Source organism: Sus scrofa, chromosome 8 (assembly GCF_054392235.1).
Source record: "Sus scrofa isolate SSC_HxYL_T2T_F1_AM1 chromosome 8, Sscrofa_HxYL_maternal_Yorkshire_Landrace_v2.0, whole genome shotgun sequence".
Taxonomy (NCBI): Eukaryota; Metazoa; Chordata; class Mammalia; order Artiodactyla; family Suidae; genus Sus; species Sus scrofa.
The window spans coordinates 137,806,429-137,827,220 of record NC_139390.1 but is presented as its reverse complement, the minus strand read 5'-3'; the positions used below and the strand labels follow the sequence as shown (position 1 = coordinate 137,827,220).

General features: G+C 42.1%; 2 protein-coding genes across 5 annotated transcripts in view; one reads left to right on the top strand and one right to left on the bottom strand.

Annotated features, from left to right (window-relative positions):
- Window positions 1–15,514, bottom strand: part of SPARCL1 (SPARC like 1) — a 44,031-nt gene extending 28,517 nt beyond the window's left edge. For 2 of the 4 annotated variants that reach the window (XR_014811769.1, XR_014811768.1), the window contains exon 1: window positions 15,087–15,499. The gene's annotated coding sequence lies outside the window, so the exon portion shown is untranslated. Of the gene's footprint in view, window positions 1–14,214; window positions 14,290–15,086 lie in introns of all 4 variants that reach the window. The other 2 variants (NM_001097422.2, NM_001435047.1) reach the window with 2 other exon arrangements.
- Window positions 1–19,752, top strand: part of NUDT9 (nudix hydrolase 9) — an 89,624-nt gene extending 69,872 nt beyond the window's left edge. The window contains exon 10 of the transcript XR_014813419.1: window positions 19,516–19,752. The gene's annotated coding sequence lies outside the window, so the exon portion shown is untranslated. The remainder of the gene's footprint in view (window positions 1–19,515) is intronic.
- Window positions 19,753–20,792: the final 1,040 nt, after the last annotated feature.

Genomic DNA, 20,792 nt, shown 5'->3' with positions numbered 1-20,792 from the left:
ATGAACACCATTTATTCTTGGATAAGTAAGAAGTCATGTATTTGGAGACATTCAAAATTTGGTGTGCACTCTCTATAAGATGCAGATTATTTTTGCAGGAAGAACAAATAAAACTATGTGAAACATGCAGAAGTGAGACATTTTTGAATATAGAATTATTATTCTCAAAGACTTAAATATTCAGTATTGATGTGCAAGTAGATAAATATTATTTTGCCCAAATGTACAAACTTATTCCAAGGCAGCAGCATAGCTAAAGACAGGTGGTGTGTATAGAACTGGAAGTTCTAACTCCAGACTGGCACTGCTTTTCAGCAGCCAAGAGACTTTGGTCAAGTCACTGGTTTCTTCATCTACAAAACAGGAAAACAATATTAGCTTTCCTGTTTTATCTTCTAGGGTTGTTTTGAGATTCAAATGTGATCAGATAGTCATTTGACAATTTTACTAACTATAGAAATGAAATGAAAGATATCATTTCTTTGAAACATTCATCAGGCAAAAAAGGCTTCATAACCCTAATAAATAATAATTCACAGAGACTTTTTTTTTTCTCCTTTTTTTGCTGCCCTGCAGCCTGTGAAGTTCCCGGGCCAGGAATCAGATCTGAGCTGTAGTTGCAACTTAAGCCGCAGAAATGCTGGATCCTTAACCCACTCTTGCCAGGCCAGGATTGAACCTTCGTCCCAGGGCTCTCAAGATGTTGCCCATCCCATTGCACCAGAGCAGGAACTCCTCACAGAGACTTTTACTTAGAGTTCTTAAGTTAGTTTTCTCTTTCCTTTGCCCCTCTGTTCCTTCTCCTGGGTCTAGAGAGAGGTGGAGGGGAGCTTTGAATGGAGCTTTCTCCTTCTCCTAGGAACAAGGTGTCTCATTACCAGACTTTCAGGAGCAGCTTATCTGGAATTTGAAAAGATGACTTCTAGACACCATTGTATAGGTATGTCCTTTCTGAGGAAGCCCAGGATTTGGAAATTTCAAGTGCCTGGAGTTCCTCCCCTGGCTGGCCCATATACCATCAAAATGGATATCCAGATGAGACATTTGATACGGCAAAAACAGGTCTTCCATGAAGAACTAACTAAACCTCCACGAAGGTCAACTCTATTCTAACTTACGTGAGTGGTTGTCTTGAGGGAATTTCTAACATTTTTTTTTTTTTTTTTTTTTTTAAGGGCCACACCTGTGGCATATGGAGGTTCCCAGGCTAGGGGTCCAATCAGAGCTGTAGCTGCCGGCCTCACCACAGCCACAGCAACACCAGATCTCAGCTGGCATCTGGGACCTACACCACAGTTCATGGCAACGCTGATCCTTAACCCACTGAGCGAGGCCAGGGATCGAACCCGCATCCTCATGGATATGAGTCGGGTTTATTTCTGCTTTGCCATAATGGGAACTCCCACGTTTTTCATTTAATATGTGTAAACAGTGTGATATAGAAAAGATGGCTCTAACTTCTTCCACTGAGAGGTGAAGTCAAAGTCTCCTCTCCTCAAATCTGGACTGGCCTTAGTGTCGTACTTGACCAGATGATGGAGGTGGAAAGTGATGTTCTGTGACTTCGGAGGTTAGCTCAGAAGAAGCATTGGGAGTTTGACCTTGACCCCTTGGAGCACTTGTTTTGGGAGTTCCAAGCCACTTTTTAAGAGACTGTATTGCCACAGAAGTCCCTGTTCAATGGTTCCTGCTGATTCCCAGCTTTCCACCTGTCCTGGCAAAGGCACCATACATGTGAGTGGAGCCACCTGGGACCCTTCCGAGGGGCTCACCTGCCAGCCCAGCACCTCTGAGTGACCCGTCCAAACACCTGACCCACAAAAATCTTGAGACATTATGAAGTAATTGTTGATTAAAGCCACAATTTATAAGCAGCAATGAAGAATAAAAATGAACATTAAAGATCTTGAGTGAAATATTCATTAGAAGTAGAATCACACGTGTTCATCAAGGTATTGTTTTGCTGAAAAAGTAGGTTTTTATCATTGGCTGTTTAACGTCATAGAAAATGCAATGGCTTATACCTTTTGAGATTTTACTATATGTCAGGCACTGTGGCAAGTGTATCACCCGTGTATTCCCACCTGTCACCTCACCCCCCCCTGTGCCACTGAACCCAGTCACAAGCGAGGGTCATGGAAGCCAAAGGATGCAGGACTTTCCAAAGGGCTGGCGTGGACATTCTCCAGCTCAGGGAAATGAGTACATTCTCCCTGTTCTCTGGTGTGTAATTGAGGGATGGCTTTAACTATATTTAGAGGATGCCCACAGGCTCACCTTTGGCAAGACTGTGCAATAGCCTTGTTTCCACACCTCCTCATCATTCCTTTTAGGGGTCCTCATCTTACTGTGTCACCCACCACTTACCAATCTCGTGGGTCTCATTTCACCCACGAGAAAAGGCAGAGCTCTGTCCTTTTCCTGAGGCATTCGCCAGCCCTTCAGGAAAGTCTCCACCACTCCCAGCCCTGTGGTGTGGGGGAAAAATGACTTTGGCCATATTTATTTTTCTTTGCTCATATCATATTCTGATATCTGCCATTTAAGTGCCTCTTTCTCAGTGAATGCTGGGTTTTTCATATTTACATTTATTTATTCCATATACTGTTGAGTATAACCAGAGGCGGATGTACCACAAAGCTAAGAAGTGTAAGTTTTAGGGATCCTTACTTGTATAGGCCCCTTACAAAGCCCTATGCCTGATTTTGATTTTTCTGTTTTTTAAAAAAGAAAGCTTTACACGCTTGTAAACTTCTGGTTCGCAAGTTCTGAATCCCCTCCTGAGTATGGCTCATCTGAAGGCCTGAGCTATCTGTCATGTTGTAGGACTTAATAATATCTGAATGATTCATTTCATGGTATTACTAGCACGACAGTTCACCTTTTGAAGCCTACCAATGATCAGATACATCTGTCCTAGCCCTTTGTCTGCCTCTGGCTTGTCTCTCTAGCCCAGAATTTATTTTATTCTCAACCTCCTTGGAATTTCTTTTCTCTGAATGCCAGGTTCTTAGCTTTCTTCTCCTCTGACTGCTCTTATTTGAACTTCCCTTATTAGTTAAACTCTACCAGCCACTAGACCCACTTTGGCTTCAATGGAAATTGTCTCTCTTCTTCTGTTAATAGAGTAAGTCGGTTATTAAGTTCAGTTAGTTGGGAGAGGAATTTCAAGTGCTTTCAGCTCTGTGAATGTACCAAGAATTATTGACTGGGTTCTCTTCCAGGAGTAAGAAAAGCAGCAAAATGTACCTAAGAACAGTTCCAAGTAGCCTCATGCTCATGGTGTTGGGAGACAATGGTGGGCTTTGATGCATAATTTTTGTGTGAACTGCTAAAGAAAGCACTCTCACCAAGATTCAGTGCATGGTCGGGTTTCTCATATGCCTGGATGAAGGCTGACACACTGAATCAAGAAAACTACCGCTTGTCCCAGTGGTGCAATGTTACACATTCCCTGACTTCTGTGAAAGAAAGATTCAATAAAGCCTAATGGATTTCTTGGCTGGGGTTGGAGGAGGTCTTTGAAACTAGGGTGAAAAGCCTAGGTTTATATATGCCTTCAGAGGGGAAGCTCAAGAAGATGTATTCTGGCAGCGAGACGACACAGCTGTCTACAGCTGGGCCTTCTGCCTTTCCCACGTTGGGAAGAGATTTTTCCCCTCTGCATATCCATTTACTTCCTCAGATCCACTCCACACCCACTCTCCAGCCTTCTCCAGGCTTGGCTGCCCCAGGGCCTGTGTGAATTGCATCATTGGTTCTTTTGCCTGATGGTTTCTCTTGGGGGTCTGCCAGTGGGGTGCCCCCGGGGGAGAGATTTGGGGAAGGAAGAGAGTCAAATCAGGGTATGTGTCTTCTCGGGGCCCTCTCTGTGACTGTGTTCCACTCCTGATGGTCACAGCCCCTGTCAGTGTCTTTTCCAGCATTTTCTATCTGGGATCAAAAAGTCCTTCTTTTCTTGGCGCATACAAGCGTAGCTCTTACTAGTCTATTCTCACAATCCCTTGGAACTTCTCCGGGCTCTGCCCACACCTTGGTAAATTATCCATTAATGTCACTCTCCTCAAATGCCCAAATTCGATGTTCCTGCCTGGATCTGTCATTTCCCTGCTAAGATCATACAGTCCTTGATTGAAAATTTGAGACTCCTGGGTTTTCATGTAATTCAGATGCCCTGCCAACAAAAGTCTCCCCCTCTCCAGTGTTGCCCTGTTTCAAGTCTTTCTGTAGTTGCTGTGGGAACCCACTCAGAACCCCAGAGTTGTTATAAAGGTTATTTTAAGATAAAGACATTGGAGATTCAACAGATGAAGAAGGAAGCCTTCTTGGAGCTTCCCTTGTCTGACTAAAAGCAGAAACTTCTGAGAAATGAGAACTGCCATAAATTTCCTCTTTAGGGTGGCTTCTACTCCCAGGAGAGAGACCTGCTGTAAATCTACCGTAAAATCCTCTCCAAGGGAATTTTATGACCTTGAAAAAGACAGAAGAACCACTTATACCTTTATAGACAAACATCACAAACTCTCATCTCATTTATTTTCCCCGAAGAAATCTTTTTCTACAGAAGCTGTTTCTCCCCCTTCCCTTTCTCTTCCTGAGCTAGGTTTATAGGCCTTTAACAACTGAAGGAGCCAACTACTTTTGTTGGCTTCTGTACGCATATGAATACACCTTTTTCACCTTTGAATCTGTCCTTTGTCAGTTTAATTTGCAAGCCCCATTACTGAACAAAAGAGGGTGGAGAAAGAAGTTTTCCTTCCTAACACTGCCTTAGCACATGCACGTATTTCTTTTTAAATGGAACGTAGCCACCCTCACTTTGGACCGAATCAAAAGCTACAAGGTATTAAAATGTGACTCAATAAAGCACTCAATAAAGGTTATTTCACATGGGGTTTGAAGTTGTTATTGAATTAACTCTGGGAGTGTTTTGTGTCAGGATTTGGCATTTTTCACTTTACTCTCCCCTTTCTCTTTTCATGCAGTCTCAGAAATGTTGTGACACCAGGATTAATCTGGAGACTTGGGAAGTAAATTGTCTCTCTGTTCTTTTCCCTTCCACTGCAGTCCTTTCACCACACCAAAGGAAACCCAACTCATTACTTAGTCCGATTGACCATTTTAAACATTGTTCTAAAAATACTGTTTTTGAATGGTTAGTCCCAGAAGGTACAGAAACTTGCCTAATCAAGAGTAGCCTAATTAGCCACATTAAAACGAAATTGTATTTTGGATGAATAATACTGTACAAGGGACCGCGTTGTTGATTCTTTTTGGACAATGACTATGTGGGGTCTCATGGCACTATAGTGTACACAGCACATTGACTCTGGGCCATGGCTCTCTGGAGGGATTAATCCTGTTAACAAGATTCCGTGAGGCATGAGGTGAGTCAGCCACCTCCAGCTATAACCATAACCTCAGCCCTTACGGGGGCCACCATGTAAAACACAGGAGTTGGGAAAAATCAAACAACAAAGAACCAAATGTAGAGTAAGCATGGGCTGGGTTTTTGTGTGTTACCCTTTGGGAAAGAAAAGAAGTGAATCCTATTCAGATCTCAGGCTATAGGAATTTGCAATATTCCTATCAGAGTATCTTTCAAATTATAAGAAAACATTTGCTTTTGAAATCAGTCACTTTAAACTGTTTTCATATCACAAGAAGACATCAGTCAGGTGTTTTAATAGGGAGCTGATGCTGGGCTTCCACCCCCACACCGTACATATCTAGATGCAGTACATATCTAGAACGCAGGACCACCAAAAGCTTTAAGCTCGTACATATCTAGAACGCAGGACCACCAAAAGCTTTAAGCTCCGGGTTTAAAGCAAAAGATTCTAGTAGTTTCCTCTGCCTATACTTTAGGAAACTACTGAAACATTTTCCTAGAAAGAGCTTAATCTACCCCTCCCTCTGAGGTCCTCAAAGCTTACCATTACATGTGCGAGAACTGGGGAGCAGGGAAGAAAAAGAAAAGGGCAGGTGACACTTGGAGCTCAGCATTTTGTTTTGTTTCAGTGTTTTGTTTCTTCTGAATTTCAGCAGAATGCTGTGTTGATTTAGAGTTAGTTCAAAGTTGTTTAGTCTCCAAGAAAAGATTGGGAAATTCGCTGAACAAATGGCTTGATAGTTAAAAAATGATTCCAAGTGTGCTAAGACAGCATGAAGATCTGACCAATTGTGGCATCTTGAAACCAGCTACAGGTTTTCTTTGACCCATTATCAAGATCGGTTCTTCTGACTTTCGTAGATTTCAGGCTACCTTCCCATTGGGTCCCTCTATCATACTATTAAAATGATCGGGTAACTCAAGTCGAATTGAGTAAGGTAAAAATTCATTACTTTTGGAGTTACTTGAGGGTCACTTTGAATGGTGGATTCTTATCCTTGTTTATGTACTTTTATTAACTCTATGGGCATAGCACTGTAATTGAATTTATGGTGAATTTTATCCTATTTAAGCAAACGAAGAAACAAACAAACAAAAGCATATACCTGTCCTTACTCCATTCATATGCAATTAAAAACTTACTGGTTGCCTGGATGCTCCTTCTAAAACCTGTGCCCGTTTAGAGGGAAATGCTGCAAATCTGGGTCTTGCACGTATTTAGTGTTCTGCGGTGATGATGTTGCAGTGATAGAGATTTCATTAGAATGTGGCTTGTAATTTTACTGTTTTAACAATTGTGGACTTTCTCCAGGTATTTGTAAAATATTTATTTCCATAAATGACTGTTTGGAGAACTGTGTCCATTAATCTCAGTTAGGTTTTAGGGATTTGGGGTGACCCTTCTTCAGGTAGCACTGCCGTTTCTCATTTCCCTCAAGGGAATGGGTTGGCCGAAAGGGTGGCACAAGGCATTGAAGATGCCAGGAAAAGATTATAAGAGGATACTAGCTTAAATAACTCACTGCATTTTTTTTCTTGTTTAACATGGCATTTCAAGTTCAAAAAGAAAAGTCATCTTGCTGAATCAAAAGTGTGTATGTGGAAGATTTTGCTTTACTCAAGCAATGGATCCTTGAGAAAATCTCCAGAAGTTCCTGGCATTGGATATAAAAATATTTTTCCTTCTTATGGGCATAGGGTAGTTACAGTATGCCCATTTTTCCTAAGCAAAGCAGGTCAAGGTCACTGCAACCTTTCTTCATAGATGCCTAAGAAAGGAAGCAGAACACAGACACATCCCAGAGTCTGAAACCTCTTTGTTTAGTTTCTTTTTGTATCAAAAGGATTGGCTTTCACTGCTGGAGAGGTTGTAATTGGATTTCACCATGAAAGGGGGTTGTAATTAGATTTCTCAGCAGGTCTACCAGTTTTGTCCCTGGAAAAAAAACAGGGAAAAGGCCTTGAATATTCTTTCCTCTAGCTGGAAAGGTAGCCCAGCCAAACCTGCAGAGATTGGTTTGAAAGGCATGGGCAAAACGGGCCATGCGTATGTCAGCGCCCCCCCCCCCCCCCCCCCCCCCCGATGGACCAGTGAGTGCGTTGTCCTTCAGGTCGAGGGTGGAAAGCCGGGCCTGTGACAGCTAAAGATGGCTTGATATTTGGTAGGAAACATAGGACATTCCTCTGAATGAAACCCTCTGCCTCTTGGTTTCATTGTCTCTTGGTGCCCTGAAATTTCGATCTCCTAGAGAAGGGGAGGCACCTAGAACATCATTCTCCATCTAGACTCAGGAGTGAACTTAACACAAACAAACAATATATTTTTGGTCCTGTGGTTCGTTTTAAGTTCTTATTTGTATTGGTTCCATTCCAGAAGTTTAAATTGGAATAAGATTAGGTCAGAGAAGGTGTATTTGATTTCTTTTCAGTTCTTAGAGGTTTTTTGTTTGTTTGTTTGTTGGCCATGCCTGTGGTATGCAGAAAGTCTCAGGCTAGGGATTAAACCCATGCCATAGCAGTAACGATACTGGATCCTTAACTGCTAGATCACCAGGGAACTTCCAGTGCTTACAGTTTTTTAAAAGAACATTATGTAATTAATTTAGAAGATTAATTTAAATTTACATTGAAAATGTAGATTTTATTTTTGAAGTTCTGCCTCCTGCCTTGTCACGTAAATCTACACCATCTGCGTCCACTGGGCATTCCTTGTCTCCCTATAGCCCTCCTCTTTTTCCATCTTCCTGCTCTTTTGTTTCCTCCTATGTGTTAACAAGCTGTCGGACCACTGAACTAGAGTGGGAACACGGCAGTCCGTTTCTTTAAAGAGAGGAACAGGCATGGAGTCTACTGTTTTCCAGCTCTCTCTCTCTCTCTTTTTTTTTTTTCTATTTTTTTAAATTGTTATTTCCCCAATACAGCTTTTTTTGCTACTGTGCAGCATGGTGACCCAGTTACACGTACATGTACACGTTCTTTTTTCTCCAATTATCATGCTCCATCGTAAGTGACTTGACGTCGCGCTCAGTGCGACACAGCAGAATCTCATTGCTAATCCATTCCGCCTCTTCTATTGGCTATGTCAGTGACTCTTGGGAAATTTTAGTGCTGGGAGTTACTGATTTCAAGTTTTTTTCAATCGAATGTCCCTCATGTTGCCTTGAGTTCCTCAAGCTGCTGACCTCTCCCCTCCTTGCCACCCCCGGTTGCTGGCTCCTTCATCGACAGCCTCAGCCAAACTTACGTCCTCCTCCTTCTCTTTGAGATCAAGGAAACTTCCTTTAGCATTGCTGGTTTTCAAGGCAGATGATGCCTACTTGATCTGTTCATCTTACCTTGTCTAAAGTCGGAAGAACTGAGGAGGATTTAATGTACGCCCTAGGAGAAGGAGAGGTTTGCACTGACTTTTTTTACTTTACTTTTCTTCTGACTATTAGCATCTTATTCCCTGGAGTACGTACATCCACGCTTCCAAATAAGGCCAGGTAGCTTTCGTTGAGTTTGTTTATATCAGGAGGAAGATATAGGCTGCTATTTTTAGTAAGCATTGTAACTACGGAAAAATTTCCCTTCAGGGAAATGTTGTGAACAAAATGATTATTATAAGCTCTTCACAATCAGGCTCAAACAGCACTCTCCCTCTCGCCACCCTGACTTTACATGGTAGCCAGAGGCTTTGTTATCAAAGAGCAAATCCTCTTGCTCATATTTTGGCTCTCAAGTGCATGTTGTTACCTGATCCGGAGTTAACACTGATGTTTTAGGGTTTTTAAAGTATCAATGAGTCTCTGGGGAGAGCTCTGCAGCTTGGCATTAAAGTTGTCTGAAGGATTAAGAAAATGCCTTTCTATTCTGAGCTCTCTGCTGAGTCACCATTTGACGTGAAGTTGTTCCAGCCCTGTGAGTGGACACGATATACTAAGACTCAAAGAGGCAGACTTCACTGGAGCTCTGACCTTCAGCTGCCTGTCATCCCGCCTAACTGCACACCGCTAGGCTAGGGGTAGACATGGTTCTTCAAAACTTTGAGTCTAACCAGAATTCAACAGAGACGTTAAAGATGCGCATTAAACATGAATTGGGGGGGGGAATAAATACATTTAGTGCTCAGGGAAGAGGGCGTTGTGGGGAGTTGCTTAGGCTTCACATCTCTCCCTGCTCTGTTCCTCGAAGGGGCCACGATCCCTTCTGCTGCAGGTTTGCACAAGGTGTTCACACCCTCTTGCCAGCACCCACTTGTCCCAGCCATCCCCCCCCACCCCAGCACACACACCTTCCACAGGCTTAGCCTCTGTCTAGCCTTCGGACCAAGGAAAGTCATCACTGACCTTGAACGGAAGTCAGGCTCCTTACATGCTCTCTTAGTACAAAGGTGCTTTGCCTTAACACCTTACTTCAGCATATGATTATAAACACTGCATGCTCAATATAGAATGTAAACTTTTTTACCACTCCAAATCATGCTATAAAAATGAGAGATTGGTTTTATATTCTAGTACTTCTGAGGTCTCTGGCTCAATTACTTCATTGCGAATACTGAAGTACCATTTCAGGGAAATAGCAATTTCTCAAGCAATGCCTATTTTTGTTCTTAAGAAGGTCACCTTGACAGTGAAAAAGCAGTACAGATATTTAAAGTAGATTTAGTCATTTTTCTTGAAGTATGACTTCATTATTGCCAACTGGAATTACAAACTTGTAGAAAACCACACTTGACAGACTCAAGTGGTTTTAAAATAAGTCCTTTAAAGAGCCATATAGCAGGTAATTAATATGTAGAGGTCATCACCATAGCATGAGAATTTATGCTTGGAGCTCAAATTTGCAGCACCAGCAGATTTCTGAGAGGTGCCTTATAAACAGCTGGCAGAGGATTGATGAGGCATTACTCTCTACTAGATAATTACAGAGTGGAGCCAGTGAACACAGACAATGATCTTAAAGATGCATAGCGAGAGTCCTCACAAAATAGTTTCATGAAATATGAGACTGGAAAAAAATTCCTTTTATAAGTATTAAATATTTAAAGTGCAATGAGATTTAAAATATGTACTCCTAGCAATAGAGTAAGTGTCCTAAGCATACAATACAATGTATCCTCCATCTGTGCATTTACGTCGTCCAAAGACTTTGGCTGAGGATCTTTCCATTAGAAAAATGAAGATGGATTTGTGTTCAGGTTACCTTATGTTTGAGCAAATGCATTTTTTATTAATGTGATGATTTGATTAATAACCGTCTCCCTAGCTACATAGTGTTAGCGCCTCGAGGGCACAGCCCCCCTCTACTTTTGGTCTTGTTTCGTCTCGTCCCTGGCACTTCACACAGGGTAGAACTGAATACATTAGTTGTTTGAGGCATAAGATAAAAATATTACTTATTTACATAATTGCATGACCTGGACAACACTGGAGAAACTACAACAGAAACTTGGATAAAAAGCATTTTAATGAAAGATAAGATGATACCTTTCACCCTTCTGTTAATAAGATAAGAAGAATCTTTTTCTCTCTTTGTAAATGTAAAAACCCTTCATTAGTTCTCTTTAGAAATTCAATGGCTCACATTTAGAAATGATAAAAATATTTAGAGTCCTATACTCATTACAGTGTACTCACGGAGAGATTCCAAGGTCAAAAAAGCCATTCTTAGCAGCATTAGACCTAATGAGAAAAGTACTAAAAGAACTACTACTTCTTGAGCACTTCCATCCATTGTTTCAGTTAATTGCACAATTATATGAATTAGCTGTTATCCCCATCTGAGAGGGAGGGGAAAGGAAGGCTTGGTGAGCTTAACAGCCAGCCTTTACAAGTGGTCACTACTGTAATAAGAGGCTTACAGATGGTATCTCATTCCATTTCCATGACAATTTTACCATTGCTTTTACCTCTGTTTTACATATGAGAAGATGAAGCAAAGAGTGGCTAAGATAAGAAATTAGAGAGTATGAGTGCCAGAGAAGTCCATGCAGCCTGCTCATGAATCTCCCCGACTCATAACTGCTTGGATAAGCATGTCATGAAGATGGGCGGAGGCAGTGGGAACTTGGAAAATAGACTTATAGCGAGTGGGGTTTGCAGCATGTGCTAGAAAGTGAGGCCCCTTCTCCTTCTCCTCCTTTGCCTGCCCAGTTGTTTTTCCCCAGCACTCCACCGTAAACTGGTCACTGTTTGTGCCTTTCTTGTTCGTTTTCTTAACACCTATTCACGGACTCTATTTAAAGGAAACGTTTGGCTACTGCCATTGGTGTACAGAAGTTGGTTGCATAATAGGAAGGAAACAAGCCAGGACTGGAGACTTCATTTCTAAAGAAGGATTTTTAAAGGAGACTAAGAGTTATTTCACTGAGAGGGTGGCGAAACTCGAGTCTCTCTATACCCTTTCATTGCTATGACGACAGGCTGCTCCTGCTACATGTAGCCAGAAAAAGCAGCTGACATTTCAATGCTAGGAACATAGGGGAGAGGTTTACAAAAACAAAAAAACAAAAAAACAAACCCTTTCGTTGGAATTTCAGTTCAAGAGGGAAAAAAATACCCCCTAACGTGAGTCAAAACCCCTATTCTTGCTTTTAGAAAAGATAAGAAAGGAGAAATCTTGGGGGCCTTCTCCCCTGTCCAAGTGGGCCAATCAAACAGAACTGAGTGCAAAGCAGCATTTTGCCTCCCTCCTCTTAATGGCAATCTGAAACAGAAAACGAGCTTTAGTTTCGGTTGACTTGGCCATTAAGAAGCAACTAATTGATGAAGCAGGACTTGGTAATAAATAACTTCATGTTGAGCCTTCCCCCACCTCAGAGAAGGACAGTAGTGTCAGATTTGTTTTTCCACTTCTTTGGGTAAAAAAGAAAATTCAAAGCTTTTTTCTTTCTTTCTTTCTTTTTTTTTTGTCTTTTTGCCTTTTCTAGGGCCACTCCTGTGGCATATGGAGGTTCCCAGGCTAGGGGTCTAATCAGACCTGTAGCCACCGGCCTGCGCCAGAGCCACAGCAACAAGGGATCCGAGCCACGTCTGCAACCTACACCACAGCTCACAGCAACGCCGGATCCTTAACCCACTGAGCAAGGGCAGGGATCGAACCCGCAACCTCATGGTTCCTAGTCGGATTCATTAACCACTGTGCCACGACCGGAACTCTGCTTTTTTCCTTCTTGACCCCCCAGTTTTCCTGCCAGAAAAATTATTCCAAAGGCGTAATCAAACACTTCCTCACTGTGTCTAATATTCTGCTGGTACGCCTGACATTTAAGAAACATTTAATTCCTACAACGACTCCATTATGGGTATGCTTATCATCACTTGCTTAAGAGATGGGTAAACTGAGTCCTGCAGGTGTGAAGTGACTGCCAAGCTCACACAGCCGGTAAGAGGTGGAGTCAGGACTCAAACTCAGGCGTGTTAGATGCCGAAATCCATGCCTGATGCACTCTTCTGGGCTGACTCTGAGGCAAAGACCTGGCATTGATGTTTATTATACAGCAAAGTGTGGACGTGCAAGGAAGAAATCTTGAGGGAAATCCTAGAGTAAATTCCTCTTCTATGGAGTTACATTTGGGAAAAATAGACAGATTAGTGTTTTAAAATAAGCTCTGATCAGTGGATTGATTCATATGTATCAGACAGAGCTGTTTTCTTCACTTATCGTAACAAATCTCCACGATAGCAACCAGTTTTATAATCCGTCCCCATTTCTGCAGTTGAAGGGACTGAGGCTCAAAGAGTCATTTGTCTCAAGTCACAGAGCCTGGAAACACCCAGATATAAACCAGATCTTTATGTTTCTAGAGCACGTGATCTTATTCACTTTATTACATCATCTCTCTGCAGTCAGTCAAGACCACACACCCTGTTCCCCCAAATTCTGCTCATCTTTTGATGCCCGGGACAAAAACCAGACTGACCTCAGGTTGCACTACCATTGCAAGCGCAACTTTTGGGGGAAGAGGCTTGGTGGGCCCTGAATGAACCAGACCCTGGCCTAATTTGGCATCTCCTGGGGAATTCTGGATTTATGGGCCCCTTTCTCCTTGACTGAAGGTTGTTCTGGAATGACATATGAGGGAAAAGGGCATCTGAAGTCTGAAAAACAGTCACTTATGTTCTTGGTGAAAAAAGATTCCCAACACGTTCTGGACATTGTGCTAAACTTAACTAAAACAGCAGTGTTTGTGTACTGTTACATATCAACCGAACAAAAATAACAAGCAGTCAAGAGGAAATGAAATGAAGAATGTTTAGGAGTTGTCCAGAAATATCACTATTCATTTCATTTCTGTCATCACTATTTATTATTTTTACTTAGTTGATCAGTGAAACTGCACGACAGGCTATTGGGAACTAAATCTCAAATGACCTGGAAAGGAAACCCCAGTCCTCAAATTGCTAAATGGCTGGGCAAACATTCCCTGAAAGAAAAAAGGCAGGATTCATTACAAACATGCACATATTCTTTTCCAAAACGTGGAAAGCAGCATTGCCGGACTGGATGATACAGACTACTGTGCTTTGCTGGCTCTTTTGAATGGACAGAAGTATAAACTTAAATCTTTCCTGAGAGGGATGTCCTTTTCAAAACAGCAGTCAGAGTTAACAACAGTCATAACCATCAAGCTGTAGCTGAATAAGCTGTGAACTGAAAAAAAGCTGGTATCCATGAGAAAGAGGAGAATTAAAAAAGAAAAGGTTTCTGCTGAGTTAGACCAAGTGGACATTTCTATTCAGTGTACTTAGGCCCTGCACCAGAGGAGAGCTGAGCTATAACGCCAAGGTGACACATTTCAGATTAAAGGCAGGTCAAGAGAGATGCCCTCTGTGCACTACCTCTTGGTTGTAGTATCCGCAGCATCCATCTGCAGTTGAAAGCCTGGTTTTCTCCTCCGGGGTGACCTTGAATACCTGGGAGGAGCGACGGAGCCTGACTTGCATTATTGGTTTATTTTAGACGAGAGAGCCAGAACAAAAACGCCCTGCAGTGTAGGATTTATCATCATGTTTTAGCTCTTTGATTCCCACTCCCTCCTTTTTTCCTTCCTAAATAAGAAGGCATCACTAGGAGTTAGAAATTTTGTGTATGTGTGTGCATCCTAAAAACGATAGGAGTCAAGAGACAATGAGTCATAAAACTATAAAAGGGAATCAGAAAAAAAAATAGTCACAATAACTAAAAAATAATCAAAGAAAAATATAGTATTTTAGGGATTTTCTTACCTTTCAGAAAAGCAAAATATTCCATTTTTACGTTCCTCTTAGGTATAGGCTGGGACAGTGGTGATGATTGAATAATTCAGATAATTTAAACATGAAAAACTCTCAAATTACTTTGATTAAAAAGTTTTTTTAAAAACTGCTTTCCTTATGATGTCTTTAATATATTTGGCAAAGAATTTCTGCAAAACACATTTCAGGATCTCAGCCTTCACCAAGATCTGAATGCTAGTCTGGCCAACAGCAATTCAACATTTGCATTCCTAGTTTACACTAAACCCACCATTTATTCCTACTTACTATTTAATCTTGGATAAGAAAGTGTTAAAATTCTCTAGTAAGTTGATTTTCTGTAAATCAGGCAAAAGGATTTTTTGTTGGTAAAGAAGATGGCTTTGTATCAGGCAAAAATATTAGACATCTTTAGCAGATCATGCAAACCGGTTAACAAATGCAATTAGATAATACAGTAAACATATTACAGTTACCTTCAGGTAGGTGGCTGGACCCAGAGCCTTGGCAGGAATTTGAAGTTGAATCTTCTCTTTGCACACAGCCAGAAAATAAAAGTTTGACAAATACCCAATACTCTATATATCTCTTTCCTCGTTAGCTCTGCTTCTTTGCCCAGAAACACATTCAGGTCTATTGGAGTTGAAATTCTGCTGCTCTGTCAACTAGTCAGGGTCTGAGGTGACAGATGAATTTGGAGGTTGGCACTGGGACGTATTTCAGGCTGTCATCGTTTTTGTTGCAGATTCCTGCAGTTCTCCAGCGGGCTAGCCTCTTACTCCGAGGCGAGGGCGTGATGAGCTTTCCAGGCTGTGCAGACCCACAGGGAAAGAGCTCCTTCTGCCCGAGAGAATGGGGTTAACAGTCCTCTTCTCAGGCGCTTGTTCTCAGAGGCTTATAACTTGGCCAGAATATAAGGCTTGGCTCCTTATGCCTTTTTTTTTTTTTTCCTCCTCCTTTTTCAAACAACTCTAAAAGGTTTTACAAGCTGGATCCTTTTTTTGTTGGGGGGGGATTTTTATTTTAAGACTTTGAAAAGAAACTCCATGCTGTGGTTTCTTCCTGAAGGAAACTGAGGGGTGGGGGTTAAGGAAGGGGAGAAGAATAATTGCATTTTTATATTGCTTAGGTAAAAGCTGTTCTCAGGGGTAGGTCTGGATTTAGTAACGGCAGGGTACCTCAGATACTGTAGCCTTCAGAAGTTTAGCTGTATACGAAGCAAGCATCACTCCTTCACTTGCGTGATCACTTGCATGCCGCTCAGAAATGTTGCTCTTCGTAGACTATTCTTCCCCCCAGAACACTCCCTACCATAACCCCCTGTGCAATGATCGGTCTGTAAGAAGTCTTCCCATGAAGTAGACTTGGTGTTCTGCTTATTTATATGTGCATCCAATCTCTTCCACTGCTATTTCTACATTTATTGCACACGTATTAAGTGTCACATGGACGGACTTTTTTTTTTGATGCATTCATTTCAGTTGATATTCGCAAGTCTACACGAAGTATTACACCCATCTGATGAGGGTGTGGTTTAGCGGGGCCGTCTCCATGTTTGAGGCCACACAGCTTGGGTTTGCATCTTGGTTCCTAATTGTAAATGACCTGGGACAAGTTATGTAATGTCTCTAAGCTCCTGAATCCTTATCTATGAGACGAGGACGCAACTGAGGGGGGGCTAGTAGTGTTTGTCTCAGGCGGTGTTCTGCATTTTAAGTAGGTAGACACCTACCATCCAGCAGACACTCAAGGTGAGCTCTTAGGATTTTCATGAGGAAAGCAGAGAGAGCTTGGTACGGCTGAGCGACTTTTCCAGGGTCTTGTAGGATTCCAACCCAGCTACCCTGGCTGATTGCTGCACTGTCACTCAACCTCTAGGCTATAAAATCTCCTTCCGAGTGAGCTGTGAGCTCCTTAAGGGTGAGGAAGGCTCTTTCTCTATTCTCCACGTGCCTAACACAGTGCTTTGTATACTGTAAAAGCTCCGTTAAGGTTAGGTAGTTATAATTTAACTTAGATTTTTCTACATTTTTTTTTTTTTTTTTTTGCCAAAGGCAGGTCAAAAGCAAAGCAATATTAAAAATAAAGAAAAACCCCACCTATAGTTCTAGGCAAATATGCCCTCAGATGATTGTGCCCAAGCACCTTAGAAACACTTGCCCTGTTTATTTTTCAGGACACCGCAAGAGAAAGGTAATAAGAATTATCTCAGTTTTGCAGTTGGGGAAATTTGGGAGCAGAGGAAACTGGGCAGTTTGCCTGGGAACTGAAAACAAGTCACTGTGCAGCTGGGAACTGTCTCAACATCTTTAGAATCAGGATTGCTTGTTCCAAACTGCCTTTCCAGGCGCAGGGTGAAATGACGTGATGTCCGTTTGCCTCAGACAATGGGATGTTTTTCCTTAGCCAGGGTCTGGGGTGTGAGCAGTCTCCTCGGAGGAAGGATCAAAGGGGTGGGCTGTGTTTGATTTTGCTTCTCCTCTTTCTCTGTGCACAGCTGGGTCTGAGAAGTGTGGGAGACACAGGCACCGTTTCTCCAGGGGCTCCCAGGGGCCCCAGGTGTGGTGTGGCTGTTGCAGGGTAGGCAGGACAAGCACTTCCGAAGCTCTTGCCTGAGGCTGGCTAAAGGAAATTTGCTTCGGGACCCAAAATGTTACCTTCTTCTTCTAACAACATTCCCCATTTATTTGCCATAGCTTTATAATATTCATTTCAGGTAATTACCTGAATTCCATGAGTACGAAGAGAAAATTTTAGCTAGAAAGCTATGGAAAAAAGGTTTGGCCAACAAAAATATCTTTTCTAATACTGAAGTTGATACTTTACGTTTTTACAAAATTATCATAGTAGAATTTCTTACAGACGTTTACAGTAACATAAAAAGGTTGGTTAGAATAAACTGGATTTATCTCTCAAATGTACCCTGAAAATTCATTTATAAGTGGCAAAGCCTGAGAATTTTGACTCTCAGTTATACAGGATGTTTGCTCTAGGTCTCACTGAGCTCTAACTCGATTTAAAAGACCACTGTATTTATTATAACTAGATAACAAAGAAAAGTGTGTGTGTGTTTTAATAAAAAGACCTTGAATCCACAGTGTCTTTTAAGTATGGCTTTATTTTGGGAATGTTTATGGGCAGATATCCAAACTCTTACTGTTTCTGAAGCTGTCATTTCTAAGATAGTTTACAGCGCATGGATCTGAGGAAAATAAAATTGCAACAACACTTGCCTAACAGATGGAGCTGTTGAACCGATTTAGAAACTCATCCAGTGTCTGAATGTGATGGGAGAATGTTGATAAATAAGGAGATGATTACGCTGCTGCGTATAAACCGACCCGTGCAACCTCAGCACTGGTCAGAAGCTAACATCAAAGTTGAGGGTTTTTTTTTTTTTTTTTTTTTCCCAACTTTAGTGCTAGGATGTCCTTTGAGAAACTGATGTACGTTCCTAAAGTTTATCCATAAACATCCCCTCCCCTAGGGGCTCCATGAAGTTGAGAACCTCTGACTCAGGTGAAGGACCAGTGAACACATTCATCAGTCCTCAAGCACTGAATGAGCCTTTTTGCAGCACATGGCACAAGTCCCCGGGTGACCGGAGAGAAATGTCATAGCTCCTGCCCCGTAAGAGTGTAAGAAACAAGACATGCCCTCCTGGTCAGAAGGGGGCGTGATTCTCTTGGAGAAGTGAAGAGCCCCAGGTAGGAAGTGAGTACGGATGAAGGATGCTGCAGTGACAGCAGAGTACCCACAGTTATGTGGTCAGGACCTGCCTATAGGGCTCTTCTCCTTGCTTACGCCATGTATTAGTTTTCTAGGGCTACCATCACACAGTGCCACAGACTGGGTGGCTTGCATAACAGAAATTTATTGTCGCATGGTTCTGGAGGCTGGAAGTCCCAAGACCAAGGTGCTGTCTGGGTTGGTTTCTCCTAAGGCTTTTCTCCTTAGCTTGCAGAGGGCTATCTCCTCACTGTGTCCTCACCTGGTGCTCTTACACCACTGGTGTCTCTTCTGTGCTCTTACACCACTGGTGTCTCTTCTATGCTCTTACACGACTGGTGTCTCTTCTGCTTCTTAAAAGGACGCTGGACCTATTGGATTAGGGCCCCGCCCTTGTGACCTCATTTAACCTTAGTTACCTCTTCAAAGGCTCTATCTCCAAATCCAGTCACATTGGGGGTTGGGGCTTCGACATGTGAATTCTGGGGATGGGGTAGGGAACAGCATTCAGCCCGTAACACCCCATATATCTTTCAGACTTCGACATTTACTTCTCTGTGGGCCTTACCTCCGGGAACCACGCTCGTTTCTCTGTTCTGGCTTAGGTACTGACCTCTTTCTATGCAACTTCCCATTCTCTGCACTATCATCATATCTTGGCCCTGAACCCTTTCATATCTCAGCGTGGCCTTAGTGATCTTTCTTTCCGACCATGGATTCTTGAGGGAGTTTGCTGTAACCATCCTCCACCAGCCCAGCTCTTTAAGGGCTTAATCATACCCTCTATTAGGTCTTAAGCAGAGGCTTGACTCACAGAAGTAATTAATGAGTTGCAAATATGCATAATATTTTGGTAAATATAATGTGGTGACTATGATTGACTGCTTTTTTTTTTTTTCCTCATTATAAGTTTCAAAGCAATAGAAATGGAAAACAAAAGGAGAAAGATTGGTTAGGGCTAGATGAATTTTGTACATCAGGCTAAGAAGTTTAGCTTTCATTTATTAGGTTAAAGGGAGCCCTGGAAGTTTAGGGAGAGTAGGAAGGAAATAATATAAATATTTTATCTCTCAGGGTCGATTATGCTGCAGTAACAAAGAACCCCAACATACCAGGGACTTACAATGAAGCTCTCTTTTTCATTCATTCTCTGTGTTTAATTGTTGTCTACTGTAGTTCTGCTATACATTGTCTTCACTCCGGGATCCAGGCTGACCAACATGTTCTCTCGGCAGAGGAAAAAGAAACATGGCAAACTCTGCTTAGTTCTTAAAAGCTTCTGCCTGGGTGTGATGCACGTCACTTCTGCCCACATTTCATTGGTCAGAGCAGGTCATGTGGCCACAATGGAGCTCAGCAGGGTAAGTACAGTTCTTCAGAGAAGAGAAAACCATAGGCAAGAGAACCAGAAAATAGATTCTAATAGGAAGGGAAGCATAGGACAGCCTGTGGGAAAAGGAAGGGAAGACAATAAAAGGGGCAGAAGCAAAGTTTAAAAATGTGGATGATAAAAAAGATAAGAGGACAGAAGAGAGAGGAAGTAGGGTAAAAATAAGAGATAGCTCTATAGAAGATACAAATAAATAGTGGAGAAAAATGACAACAGAAATATAAGGAGTTATGGATAAGCAACCTGGTCCTACACGGGGGGCTATGTTCAATATCCTGTGATAAACTAGAATGGAAGAGAATATGGAAAAGAATGTTATAAGCATGTGGAAGTGAGTCACTTTGCTGTACAGCCAAAACTAACATAAGGTGATCAACTAGTTCAATAAGAAAGAAGGGAGGAAGGAAAGGAGGGAAGGAAGGAAGAAAGAAAGAACGAAAGAAAGAGAAAAGAAAGAAAGGAAGGAAGAAGATACGGAGTTAGGTTGGAGTAATACCAATCAAATGGTTCTCCACAGTTATAAAAGTTATGTATTAGTCTCCTAGGGCTGTCAAACAAATTGCCACAGACTGGGTGGCTCAAAACAGCACAGCTTTGTTTTCTCAAAGTTCTGGAGGCTAAGAGTCTGAAGTCAAGGTGTCAGCAGGCACAGGCTCCTTAAGAAGACTTTAGGGAAGAATCCTTCCTTGCTTCCTCGTAGCTTCTGGTGGCTTCCCAGGAATTCTTGACATGCCTTGATTTGTAGTAGCATCACATCAAATTCGGTATCTGTCATCACATGACCTTCTTCCCCCGTGTGCCTCCTCTGGTTTCTGTGTGTTCTCTCCTCTTCTTGTGAGGTCTCTGGTTATTGAATGTAAGGTGTGCTGTAATCCAGTATGATCTCGTCTTAACTTGGTTGTATCTGCAAAGACTGCGTGCCAACTGAAAATTTAAATGGAGCAAGCTCTTTAATCAAATCTCTTGAAAATCCAGGGCATAAGCAGCCTTGTTTGCACACCCGTGTAACGAAGTGTCATGAAAACCATAGCGGACAGTGGTGTATGGGTGACCCCAGAGCACC